Below are 12,477 nucleotides of genomic sequence, written 5' to 3'. Positions count from 1 at the left end.
TTCAGGAATACAAAGTCCCTGTAGGAGGACCCTGTGAACTCATGTCACTGGCAGAGATTTGAGACTGACTGCATCAGAGAAGGACGAAGGCAGGAATGTAGGACATGATATCCGAGTTCCAGGGGATTACACAGACAGATAAGCATATGAAAAGATAAAAGGATAAATGCGTACACATGTGTGTGTGTAACTAAATGCACCTGCAAAAGGTCATAATCCTGAAGTCTCTGTCAATAGGGTACCCTCAGCTCAGCCTGGCCCACGGTGTCTGTTTCACAGAGAGGCCATTCAGAATCGGTACCCGCGTTATCACTGCACATTGAGATCCCAGCCAGGCCCTGGCCAGCCTTGAAAGCGCCCTCCCTGCAGAGAGTCAGCAGGTCAAATCACTTAGAGCTTTGGAACAACCAGGCCCTTGTTCCTCCACTGATAAGCCATCCTGCCTGACACAGTCCGAGCAGATCGAGGATTAGCGGAACCCAATGGCTGCCCCACCTCCTAAGGTTGAAGAGGGGACAGACAAAGAGTGAGGAGGCCCCAGGTGCCATCAGAGGCTGCCTCCAGGATGTGCCCCTTCCTGATCTTGCAGTTGGGTTCATTGTTTGGGTCCGGAGAACCACGGGAAGCATCAAAATCAAAGCCACACCCGCCAACGGGTGGCACAAATTTCACCCAAAAGATGATTCAATTTCCCTCAAATATCCAAGAAAAATAAGACCCAGGACAGGTGGGTTTTGTCTCCTACTTGTTATCATGTACAAACTCCAGTTCTGGCCTCTGAGAAAAGGTCAACTGTCATTTGATGCAACAGTCTATGCATCTGACATTTCAGCAATGCACAAAATGGGACCTTTGGCAGATGTAACTGTAGCTGAGGTTGACAGTATGGGAAGTCCAGCGGGGCTGGAGGGAGCCCACAGCCTGGGGCCAGGCAGGGACCCAGCCCGATGCCCAGTGTGCAGGTAGCCGACCACCAGGCATGAGCAGGCATTCTCCGCACCCTTAGGCAAAATCAGGCCCCTCTCCACACTCCTGCTTTGTAAGCTGTGATTCCACCAAATGGCATGACAGCACGTGGACAGCACAGAACAAAATCACAAACCTCCAGCGGTAAGAACCCAGATGACGATGGGCCTTCTCCTGGTATAGAGGGAGAATAGTTCTAGAATGTGGGGAGCCATTCAAGGAGATAACAGGTGAGAAGGGGCCTGGCCTAGACATTGGAATTTCTTGAACACAAATGAGAACGTCAGCAGCCTACTGACGACACCCAGGTCTCATTCCAGGGGCAACGAGGGACAGGGAAAGGGCTGAGCCAATTATGTAACTCCCGGGCTGAACACCCTCCACCCTGCACTCACCCTAAAACAAAATCCAGGCTCCGCCACGGTGCATCCCCTGGGGCACATCTGGTCGTGGGTAACAGAAAACAGGTATTGGCTGTTTCCCCTGGGGTGTCCAGAGTAGAGCAGCTCCGTGCTGGTACCATCTGGGGTCAACACTGCCCTTCCCACCCCTCTACAATCCCCCAGGGGAGTTTCCTCAGCCTTCAGCTGAGCCCCCGTCTTGGCTCTGTTCTACGGCCACCCTGAGACAGTGCCGGGCATTGCGCACACTTGTGGGGATAAAGCAATGAACAAGAGCTCACAGGGCCATGACTGCAGGACTTTTCAGAGCCCTCAATCAGGTCAGAGGCTCAGAGGATCTCCAGGAGGGGCTCACTGAGCCGCCTCTGCCCAGCTCAGTCAGGGGACAGCAGCCAGGACACGTATGCCACAGGGATCAGGGGGACGGGAGATCGGTTAGTACTAGAGGAAGGCCCGAGAATGTCATGCATCTGGGGGCTGACTAAACCCAATAGACAGGGACCACCTCATTGAGTTGCTCCAGGCGCATCTGAACTAAATTCATCACACAGACTCAATCCTTAGGTTTCTACTTTCTGTCAATGTCTGTGCTAAGCTGTTAATCTGCCGCCTCTACTCTTCCCAACAACCTCTTCCTAGGGGACGTGCAGGTCCCAAACTCACCACGGCCCACCCACCGCAGGGCCTGTGACCACTTTCTCTCTCCGGGGATGTTTTTCTGCAGGCCAATCGCAGAAAGCCTACAGGACGCCTGCTCAGCCTTCAGACGTCAGCTGTCAGGTCACCTCCGAAGGGAAGCCCGCACAGATCACCCTTGGTCTCTCACAGAACTGAGCTCCTTTCCCTCACAACACACCCTCTCTGCATGGCCCCTCAATAAATAATGATGTACACAGAATTACTCCGTGACTGTCTGTCCTCACAAACGTGGAAGCTCCTTGCATCCAGGAACTGAGTGGGGTCCTGCCAACCGCAGTGTCTGCAGCCTCTGTCACAGAGCCTGGCACATTTGTGAAGAAATAAATGATTGAGGGCAGTGAAAGCTCAGAGAGGTTATGTGACTTCCAAAGGTCACACAGCTGTCAAGTGGCCCAACCAAGATCTGAACCCAGAACTTCCTGACACCTATGCCTAAGGTCGGCCTGCTCTGCTGCTCATGGGCTGAAGACAGTAGGTGCTTACTCAGCGCCAGCCGCTGTCTATGCCCAGAGCACCGCACAGGCCCCAGCAAGGGCTCTCCCAGGGTGGGTGCCTCCCAGCCCTGCAGACCCCTCTGCTCTGCTGCTCGCCAGCACTCCTAAGCCTCCAGGCGAACAAAGGTTTGACATAGGTAGGAACAGAAACCTGTCCTGCCTGCCCCTCCCCAAGATGCTGCGAGCACTCTGAACACCTTTCAGGAAGACACTGGCCGATGCTCTAACAATGAGCAGGTGCTGATCTTGGCAGGCAGCCTGAGTCACGCCACCCTTATCAGCACACTTGGATCGTGTTCCTTCGTATCTGACGACTTTTCGGACAAACACGGGCCTATAAAATTGGGGTGCAGTCTTGTCCTCAACGGTTCAGAGGCAAGAATAGGAAGAGAAGCCGTTTCCGAAAACTTTGACCCATCCGTGCCAGGCAAGGTAAGAACTCGCTGCAAAGCAGAAGGTGGAACTCTGAGGTGGGAACAAGCCTAGGACAGCTCATCCCAGGACAGAGCGCTAGGTTTACGCATTTCGAATGGCTTTAGCAATGTCCTTCCCTGCTGAAATGAACAGCACTGTGCCCAGCACTCTGCCTGGCACAGGGACGGTGGTTGACAATCGCCTATTAGGCGACTGCTTTTCAGCGAATGGGAAATTTATTCCTAGGAGTCCCAAAGGGTTCCACGGAATTCAAAGTCTAACAACATTGCCATCAACTCAGTCACATGCACAGGAAGGTTTTTTATTCCTAAAAGCATGCCTAGATGGTCTGTGAGATACTGCGTTCGAATTTCTCACAGATGAGGGTAAGATTTGAAAAACTGATGAAAACGTGTTGAGTTTTTTCGTTAAGGCCAATTTATTCAAGGTGAAGGACTGTCGCTGCCTTCAGATTATGCCCTTCCCTCCATTCCTGCCAGAGCGCTCTTTTCAGGGTGTCGGCAAACGGCAGAGGGCTTGCTTTGGTTGCTGCCTCTGCGCGGCAAGAGCAAAGACCCACATCCACGTTTTAACAAAGTGCGACCGTGAGCCAAAGGGTGAGAACTCCAAACGGGGTCACCTCGCTCCACCTTGCGCTAAACGTTAAAGAGACGCACTTGGGACTGAGAGGAATGTGAGTGTGGGGCGTGGGGCATGATCTCCAAAAGTCACCCAGCACAGCTCAGACTTAGACGGGGGTCTCCTGAATGGGTGTGGGCCCAGCTCTCTGTGCCCCCGCTGAGGGTTAGAGTCCCCAGCTGCAAATGGTGCCCAGACTCGCTGGGAGGTTATGTAAGACATTGCAGGAAGAGTACTTAGCACACTGACCGGTACAAATGTAGGGCTCACTGGGCAGACATCTGGGGACACATTCCAGTGAAAAGAGATAGACCTGAGATTGTACCTATATAATTTAAAACTCCAGTTCCCCAGTTGGTGACCAAGAGGGCTCCAAGGACACGAGACTGAGGAAAATGCCATGAGAATGCCTGACCCAAGAGGTCAAGCCACTGAGCAGGTCGTGGCCTGTACTCAAATGCTATGACCAGCCCACAGAGCACGTTTAGGCAAAGTTAAAAACAACTAGAAAAAAGACCCCTCCTCTAAGACACTGCCCGCCAGGGACGGGAACATCGTCCCACGCACACGACACACAGACTAGAGTATCTACCGTGGGAATGGCACCTCCCACCAGAGCCAGGACCCGCATACGTGTCCATCCTATACAAACGTACATGGCGGGCCCATGGCCCACTGGAAAAGAGGTATCTGAGGAAGCCCTCCTTCGCAGGAATCAGCCACCAAGATGCTGCCTCTCTGGGCCCTGGCTGTTGTGTTGGCCGTCCGGGCAGAAGCACTAGACCTCCAGCTCCCAGCGCTGGGAAATCTTCCTGTCGCATTACCCTCTGGGCCTGTCGCCAATAGTGTCCCACTGGTTGTGCCACGGGAACCACTCCGCAGAAGTCCGTCCGTCCCCAAAGGCTCCCCACCCGGAAACGTTGCAGTGGCGACCAAAGGGCGCACGTGCTCACCCGTGGCCAGGTACTTCATCTCTACAGGCAAACTCGAAGACTGTGAGTAAGACCCCTCCACCCACACTCCTCTGGTCCTTCCCGCCCCTCACACAGGCTTCTCATCTCCAAGCCCAGGGGGCTGGTTCTGCCTTCTGAGCGAGTGGGTCTCGAACGTGGGGGCAGTGTTGGGATCTCCTCCGGAGCGTCTGAGCAGAGCGACCCCGGGGCCGCACCCCCGCCCCTTGCCCCGCACTACTGCAGCGCCCGAGGGCCTGGCTTCCCGTCAGCTCCGGGACGCCCCTGAGGCTGCTCCTCCCCGTGCACACACAGGCTCGGACTGGTCCACGCGGCCCTGGGAAAGGGGACTCTTGGACCAGCGAACTGTCTGGTACCTGCCTGCAGGTGCCCCTTCTCACCTGGAGGCTGTGCCCAGACACCTCCCAGCTCCCCACGCTGGGCTCCAGGGCTCACCCAGACGCCCACAGGTGCTTAAAACCTCAACCTGCTGTACCAGCAGCCAGGAAATGGGAAATCCGGGTGCCACCACCGAACCCCTAGACCAGACTTACTCTCCCCAAAATCCCTTTCACTCCCTCCCTGAGTCTCGCCTTCCTCGAGAGGCAATGAGGAACCTAACCCTCCGGAAACCCCGCAGAGGCTGAGAGCAGAGCAGCTCGGGAAGCTGAGGCTGGGCAGAGAAGTGCCTTCCACCTGAGGGACAGGAAGGGAGGGATCCACTGGCAAATGAAGCCAGCAGGGAAGCCCTCGGGGGTCCCTTAGCAGCCCCCCGAGGCCAGGGCCTGAGTCAGCCTTCCAGGATAAAGGTACAGGGCCACGCGGGGAGACTCGGCACCTGCTGGGTGACCAGAGGGCCAGCCCCGCAGCCCCAGGTAGACGGCTTTGCCTGTGAAGGAACACGTGCTCTGCTCGTCCCAGCATCCTTCCTCACCACCAAATACTTCAAATATTTAGGAGAGTTCAGACAGCTGTGTACCCGTCACATGGTGATTTGGTGGCGGCAGTAGGTAACTTTACCTTCAGACTTAAAAACATTAAAAGATAAATATAGGCCAGGTGCAGTGGCTCACGCCTGTAATCCTAGCACTCTGGGAGGCCGAGGCGGGTGGATTGTTTGAGCTCAGGAGTTCGAGACCAGCCTGAGCAAGAGCGAGACCCCATCTCTACTAAAAAATAGAAAGAAATTAGCTGGACAACTAAAAATATATAGAAAAAATTAGCCGGGCATGGTGGCACATGCCTGTAGTCCCAGCTATTAGGGAGGCTGAGGCAGGAGGATTGCTTGAGCCCAGGAGTTTGAGGTTGCTGTGAGCTAGGCTGACACCACGGCACTCTAGCCAAGGTGACAGAACAGGACTCTGCCTCAAAAAAAAAAAAAAAACAAAAAGATAAATATAGCAAACACCTATGAACCCTCTACCTAGATTAAGGAATAAATCCAGCCCTGGGGCTGGAGGCCCTGGGGCCCCTGCTAGGCTCCATGGCCCACCCTCCCTCCCCTCCAAAGCAGATATCTAGCATGACTACATTTCCATAGCAATTTCGTTATATTTTATGACATGTCGAAATTCCCTCTCAATGAAAAAGATGGCACTCCATGCCATAAAGTTTCCAGAATAGGGCATGTACTGGCTCTGACTCCCAGTCTTACAGTCAAGAGGGGGGCCGTCCACACTGAACGAGAAAGTCTTGCCCGTTCCTTGCAGCGCTGGATTCTAACAGGCCACTCCTCCTCGATTTGTGAGTCTATCGCGTTTGATGTTTCCGGTTTTGTGCTATGCCAAGAAACGCTGCTCGGAGCTCTTGTGTGGGTCTCCTGGTGCACAAGTGCAAGAGACACCCCCTGGGTGTAAATCTGGGAATGGGCTGCGCCACATCACCCCACACAGGCAAAGACTCTCCACAACGCGGGGGCCTGGGCCAGGGAAGCAGCAGGAAGGCTCCAAAAGCCAGGGCCACCAGCTTCACAGGGGCTGGGATTATGGAACTTCTAACCGCCACTCTGCTAGGCCAGAAATGTCCCTAGGTCCCATTAACTTCATCCCTGAGTTGAGCAAGGGTGACCAGATTTAATAGCTCCTAGTGCCCCTGCCATGTTCCTGCTCAGGCCATCGAGAGCAGCATGATATGACAGGACCCTGGTGAGGTGACCACTCACCAAGCCACTGTCGACCCTCCTTCCCTTCCCCACAGCCTACAGGGATGCCACCTCCTGTGCCCTGCATCCCCAAGGGGCAGGGACACCGTGTTTAGCGCCTCATCCCCCTGCGGAGACCAGTGCAGCAGAGCAGAGCTGAGTGACACTGAGTTCTCCTAGCAGAGGCAGTGTGGCAAGGTGGCAGCGCCTCCCAGTGACCCATAAGGGGAAGATGAGGCCTGGGGAGGGCCAGGGACTTGAGCAGAATCACAAGGATGGCGACAGGAGAGGCCAGATCGCTCAGCTCCAACACCACTTCCCCAGCCGGCGTTGGCCTTAGCGCATGCGTGTGCCATCATCTCACGCTCCTCCACCCACCCGCCACCAGCAGGTCCTACCTTTTGCCCTTCACAGGTGCAGACACTGGGGCCCAGGACGGCAAAGACTTGGACCCAGGCCACTCAGCCTCCAGGAGCAGAGCCCAGACTCTGCTGGCCTCAGAGTAGCTGCTAGTACACACGCCTCTTTGCCAGCGGAAGGGGGCGTTTATGTGCAGCCAGGCTGCCCTTGGGGTGGGCAGTGGCAGGGATTGACAGTTCTGGGAGGCACCATGTACAGTTCCGATGGGCCCCTCCAGTCATAGGTGCTGCCTGCCCACACGGGGAGCTTGCTCTGGCCGAACCAGCTGGGCAGCCCACAGCGGCAATGTGTTTCTCGACCTTTTTCAGATTTGGGCGCCGCCCTGCCCCCACAGATTGAGAAGCTGCTGAAGAGTGAGAAGGTTAACCTGGCCGGTTTGCTTGGGACGTTGTTATCCACAGTGGGCGACTCTGGCCTCCTGTCTCTGTTAAACACGTCAACCCTAGATATACTTGGAAGTGGTAGCCTTGTTGGCATCCTAAGCCAGGGAAGCAGTGGCAAGTCCCGGCAGCTCCCACTGCTCTCAGAAGCCACTGGTGCTGTCAGTGATGTGCTGCCCCTGGGCCAAGAGGGTTTGGGCAGCCTATTACCTATCAGCCCAGACAGGAACTCCCTAAAAAGACTCCTCGACGGTGCTGGTCTCTCCGGCGTCCAACAGCCCCTCAATGACGTGGTCAACAATGTAGGCCAGCTCAGAGATTCCACCCAGGACGTGCTCAGCGGCGCCCTGCAGTCAGACATCGGCGAGTCGCTCACAGGCCTGCTGGGAAATATTAACGTGGAAGAGCTCTTGCTGGGGTAAGTGCTTCCTTGACCCCAAGGCTCCTGGCACCAGAAGCCTGCCCATTTGGCCCGCAAGCTCAGCCTCCAACATCCCGATGAAAGGGACAGCCACGTTTTCACCGAGCAACATATTCACTCTGAGCTGCAAACTGTGCCCTGTCCAGGGAAATGGGACCCAGGTTTCCTGAGCGCAGAGAACTGGGCTGATGAGGGGGTGGCAGGGTCAAGGGACTGGATGTGGATTGGTAGGTTGTTAACTGGCTGCTGCTGAGGTACTCTCCTGCTGTCCAGGCTGGTTCCTTGAGCCAGGACTCACTCTAGATGCTGTCACTTTGCAGATTAGAGGTTCAAAAGGTGACTGTGGAGAACATGAAGTCAACCGTGGCAAGTGATGGGATCCAAGTGCACGTCACGACTACCGCCTTCGTGGGCGGAAAAGGGTGAGCCTGTTCCCACAGCAGTCTGCTGGGTCACCCGGCCCAGAGGTGTAAGTGCCAGTGTCCAAGGGCAGGGAGGAGACAATGGTGAGGACAGCAGCAAGGGGGAGGATGGGGCAAACTGGGCACTGGACACAGCTGCCCTTCCCCCAGCCAAAGGGCAGGCGGGAGAATGGCCCGGGGAGCTCTGTCCTCCAGTAGGATAAGCAAAGATTTCCATGGGACGTCTGCACAGGTTCATGCTTGGGCACTAGAGGGACCAACCAAGGGGAACACACCAAATGGTGATACCTTAGACTGCTCCTAAAGCTAGGGGACTTCCAAATAATGTTGACTCTCCATAGAGAATCAGCCCACTTGGTACAAACATGGTCCTATCAGACAGGGGAAACAGCTAATTAAAACGCCCTCAGGGAGCTACAGTGTATTGTAAATGCATGCATGCACCTGAAGTGTAGGTAAGAAACACCCCTCTGGGACACATGCTTGCTGGGTATGAAGACGGGCTGTCCTCAGTCAGCATCAGCCCGTGGGGGAGGAACGTGTTAACAGTATAGGCTCAGGGCACCCAGGAAGACATCAGAGCCACCGGGCATCTCCACAGGGGAGATGATGTCTTTGTGGACTAAGTCACACAGCACTGATACCTCTCACCGCCCTAGCAACTACTTGCCTATGAACTCCTTGGAGCCTCTCTACAGCCTTACCAGAAGGGCAGTCCTATTTCCAGACTGGAACACCAGTTTAGACTGGCAAAAGCGGTTGCAAACCTTGCTCGAAGTCACACAGCTAAAATATGGCACTGACAGGGTTTTAACCCAGGCAGTCTGGCTCCAGGGACAGTGTCTGTGACCACTACAGTTAGCAGGACCAACAAGAGCCATTCTTCTGGTCCAGAACATCTCATGTTAGGTCAGTGGTGGGTTTTTCTTATGCTGTTGCCCTCACAACAGAAAGTCAGGGTGCTGGGCACAAAAGTGAACCCATAATGGATATCTCATTCCATACAAGTTGGCCTTGTGCCAACAACACCATACGCCCTCCTAAAGGCTGGTTAGGAACATGATTTTGTCTTTTTTTTTCTTTTTGAGACAGGGTCTTGCTCTGTCTCCAGGGCTAGAGTGCTGTGGCATCAGCCTCACTCACAGCAACCTCAAACTCCTAGGCTCTAGCAATCCTCCCCTCTCAGCCTCCCGAAGTGCCAGGATCACAGGCATAAGCCACCACGCCTGCCCAAGTTTGTGAAATGGTCCTTGACTCCTCTGTACCCTGTGTGTAGGGCTCGGCCAGCCTTGGGGCACACTGACTGTAAAGCACCAAACATTTCCCCTCCTCCATGAGCCTTGACAAACACGTGAGGGTAATTCCAAAACCACACGTCACTTGGCCTGAGCGACACCTGGCAGCCAGGCCCGGCTTCACCTGCATCTTGCTCTCCACAGCCTCGCTGGACCTGTAATCAGCCTAGTGGGATTTGAAGTGCACGGGGACATGGCTCTGAAAATTGGCACTTCCACAGACAGTACCCACTGCGTCAAACTCCAGGTCCTGGAAAAAGCCATCAAGCCCAACAAAGTGACCCTTCAGATAACGAAGACGTACGTGAGACCATTTCTTTCATTTTCTGGATCAACTGGCCTCGGTGCCAGCATGTTCTCTCTGCACTACGCTTAGGCATGAGCTTCTCCAACGCACTGGTTTGAAGGATCAGTAAATGAAGGCCCACCCAGGGGTCTCTGCTGAGCAACGGCCCACTGTGTTGGAGACTAGCCTTTTCTTACAATCCCTGCATACTGCCTGCCAACTGCACTTTTAGTAATTCATTCTACTTTTTGCATGAGCACTACACTTACCTGGATTAATATCCAAAAGACACAAATGGGCAGACAGTGCAAAGTCTCTCTCCAAGCCGGGAACACTAGCTGGCTAATTACCCTCTCTAGAAGCAACCAACAAATCCAGTCTCTTGTGTTTGCTCTCAGAGGTGCTATTTGCCACATGCAAGTAAATTTGCATGGTATGTAAACACACAGAAAGGGGCAAGTGTTACAGACACCTTTCCGGACTTTTGTGTTTCATATAAAAATTTGCTGGGAACCTGTATCATCTGTGTATAAACAGCTGCTTCATTTTTTGTCTCCCTAGTAGTCCCTGATGAAGATACACTCTATTTAACCACTCCCTTACCAAAGAATATTTGATTACTTCCAGTTATTCACTTTTGAACCCAATTGCAAAAATAAGGTCACAGAGAAGTCTGCCCACCAGTGGCCACGGATATCATCTGAAGGATAAGATCCTCTAGGTGGGCTTGCGGGGCAGACGTCACGTGCTTTGGCCGTGCTGCCAGGAATCCTTGAGTCTTCCCTAAGGACTGGGGCTGAAGGTGAAAGGGCTGGGGCGTGAGCACAGATTAAACACAGGACATCGCTGCTGCTGTTTCACCGACGGACGGCGGGGTTTCCTCCAGCGTCTGGGTAAACCCGCAAACACTGGAATCACAAGCTTCTCCATGGGCTTCTTTCCCAGGCTCACAGATGCTTTGCCTTTGCCCCTCCCTGTGCCGCTGCCCTTGGATGACATCATTCCTCAACTGTTGACAGTAAAAATGAACGAGAATGTAAGTCCTAGGGAAGGGGAGGGCCCCCCTCAGCGGGGAAGACAGGGAGGGGTCCTTCCCCCCAGACGTGGTCTGATGCCCAGGGAGACTCCAGGACGAGACATCAGGCCCTCAGGAGGCCCAAGACAAGTGGATCCCCAGCCCAAAAGAGTCCACCAGAAGCACCGATGATGCCTCAGGCTCGGGGGGAGGGACAGAGGACTTCTGCCAAAAAGGAGGCCAAAAAAAAAAAAAAAACAACAACAAGGATGGGGAAAAGGGAAGGAGGAGAGGGAAGAAAGAGAAGAGGAAACAGGTTGATGGTCCGTCCCCAGCAATGCTAATTGGTGGTGACTTCACAGACTGAAGACCCAGACTCCTCTGACATCATTCTCAGTGACGACAGCGACTGCAAGAATTGTGAGTACAAACCCTTCCCCTCGTGGGGCTGCCGGGGCCAATGGGGAGAGATGGCCGGGACTCCTGAGGGGTCCCACCGGGTGACGGACAGAGGATGGGGCTGAGGTGCACCACCACGAAGCTCTCGGCACCAAACAGCCCGTCCTCAGCACCTTCTCAGCCCAACTGACCTGACTCTTGGTGCCACTTTGACTTAGTGCCCAGGAAGGAAACAGGGCAAAGCCCCTTGGGAGGCTGTCCTGGAGCTCCCCAGGCCCAAACGACTGGCCAAGTGCACACAGGCATGGGGTCGGAGCCGGCACCAGCCCAGGGCCTTCCCCCTGGGAGGCTGAGAATCAGAAACCCCTCAGTGTCCCCAGATACATGCAGAGAGACAGGGATAGTGGACATGGCGGGACAGCAGCCACCAGAGAGCTGAAGCAGGAAATCGGTGATGTTTGACAAGTTCAGAGTAGATGATACACAGGGCCCCCCCAGCCAGCCTCTTCCTCCCCTGGAGATTTCGGCACATCACAGAAGGTGCAGAGTCGCCACGCGGCTCCCCCCTCACAGCCTGCTTCCACATGCGTGAAGAGGAGCCAGGGAGGGCACTGGCTTTCTGCCTGGGACCGAGGCAGCAGGAGGGGTCCACCCTGGTCTCCAAGAGGAGGGCAGTGCCCAGCACACAGCACGGCACACAGCCACCATCAGCAGTTTGCTGCGGTCTCTCCATTGTCTCTCTCTCCTCTGCCTGCAGCTACCGGCTTGTTCACGTACACCATTAGAAGTTCCAGAATGTCCGCAGAAGGTCTTTCCACTCTCTACTGCGTAAGTGCCCTTTGCCCTCACTGCGGCTTCTGCAGGAAGGCTGGAGAGATCCCCGACCTCACGATGTACATTTGAGTGACACGACAAACCAGCCTTTATGGCTCTGGGATCCCCAGACTTCAGCCTGGGGTGAATCCCCCAGGTTTAGTGCCTACCCAGGGGTCCGCTAGGAGTTCCCTTCCGTTGAAGTCCAATGGACAGCACCCTGAGGGGTATCCAACCGTGACAACCATTTTCTGACCCTTAGGATCAGCCCAGCAAAGGTCTAGATGCTCAGTGGACAATACACAGGGAAACAAAACCTGCCC

Source organism: Lemur catta, chromosome 17 (genome assembly GCF_020740605.2).
Source record: "Lemur catta isolate mLemCat1 chromosome 17, mLemCat1.pri, whole genome shotgun sequence".
Classification (NCBI taxonomy): Eukaryota; Metazoa; Chordata; class Mammalia; order Primates; family Lemuridae; genus Lemur; species Lemur catta.
This window is presented reverse-complemented; position numbering follows the sequence as displayed.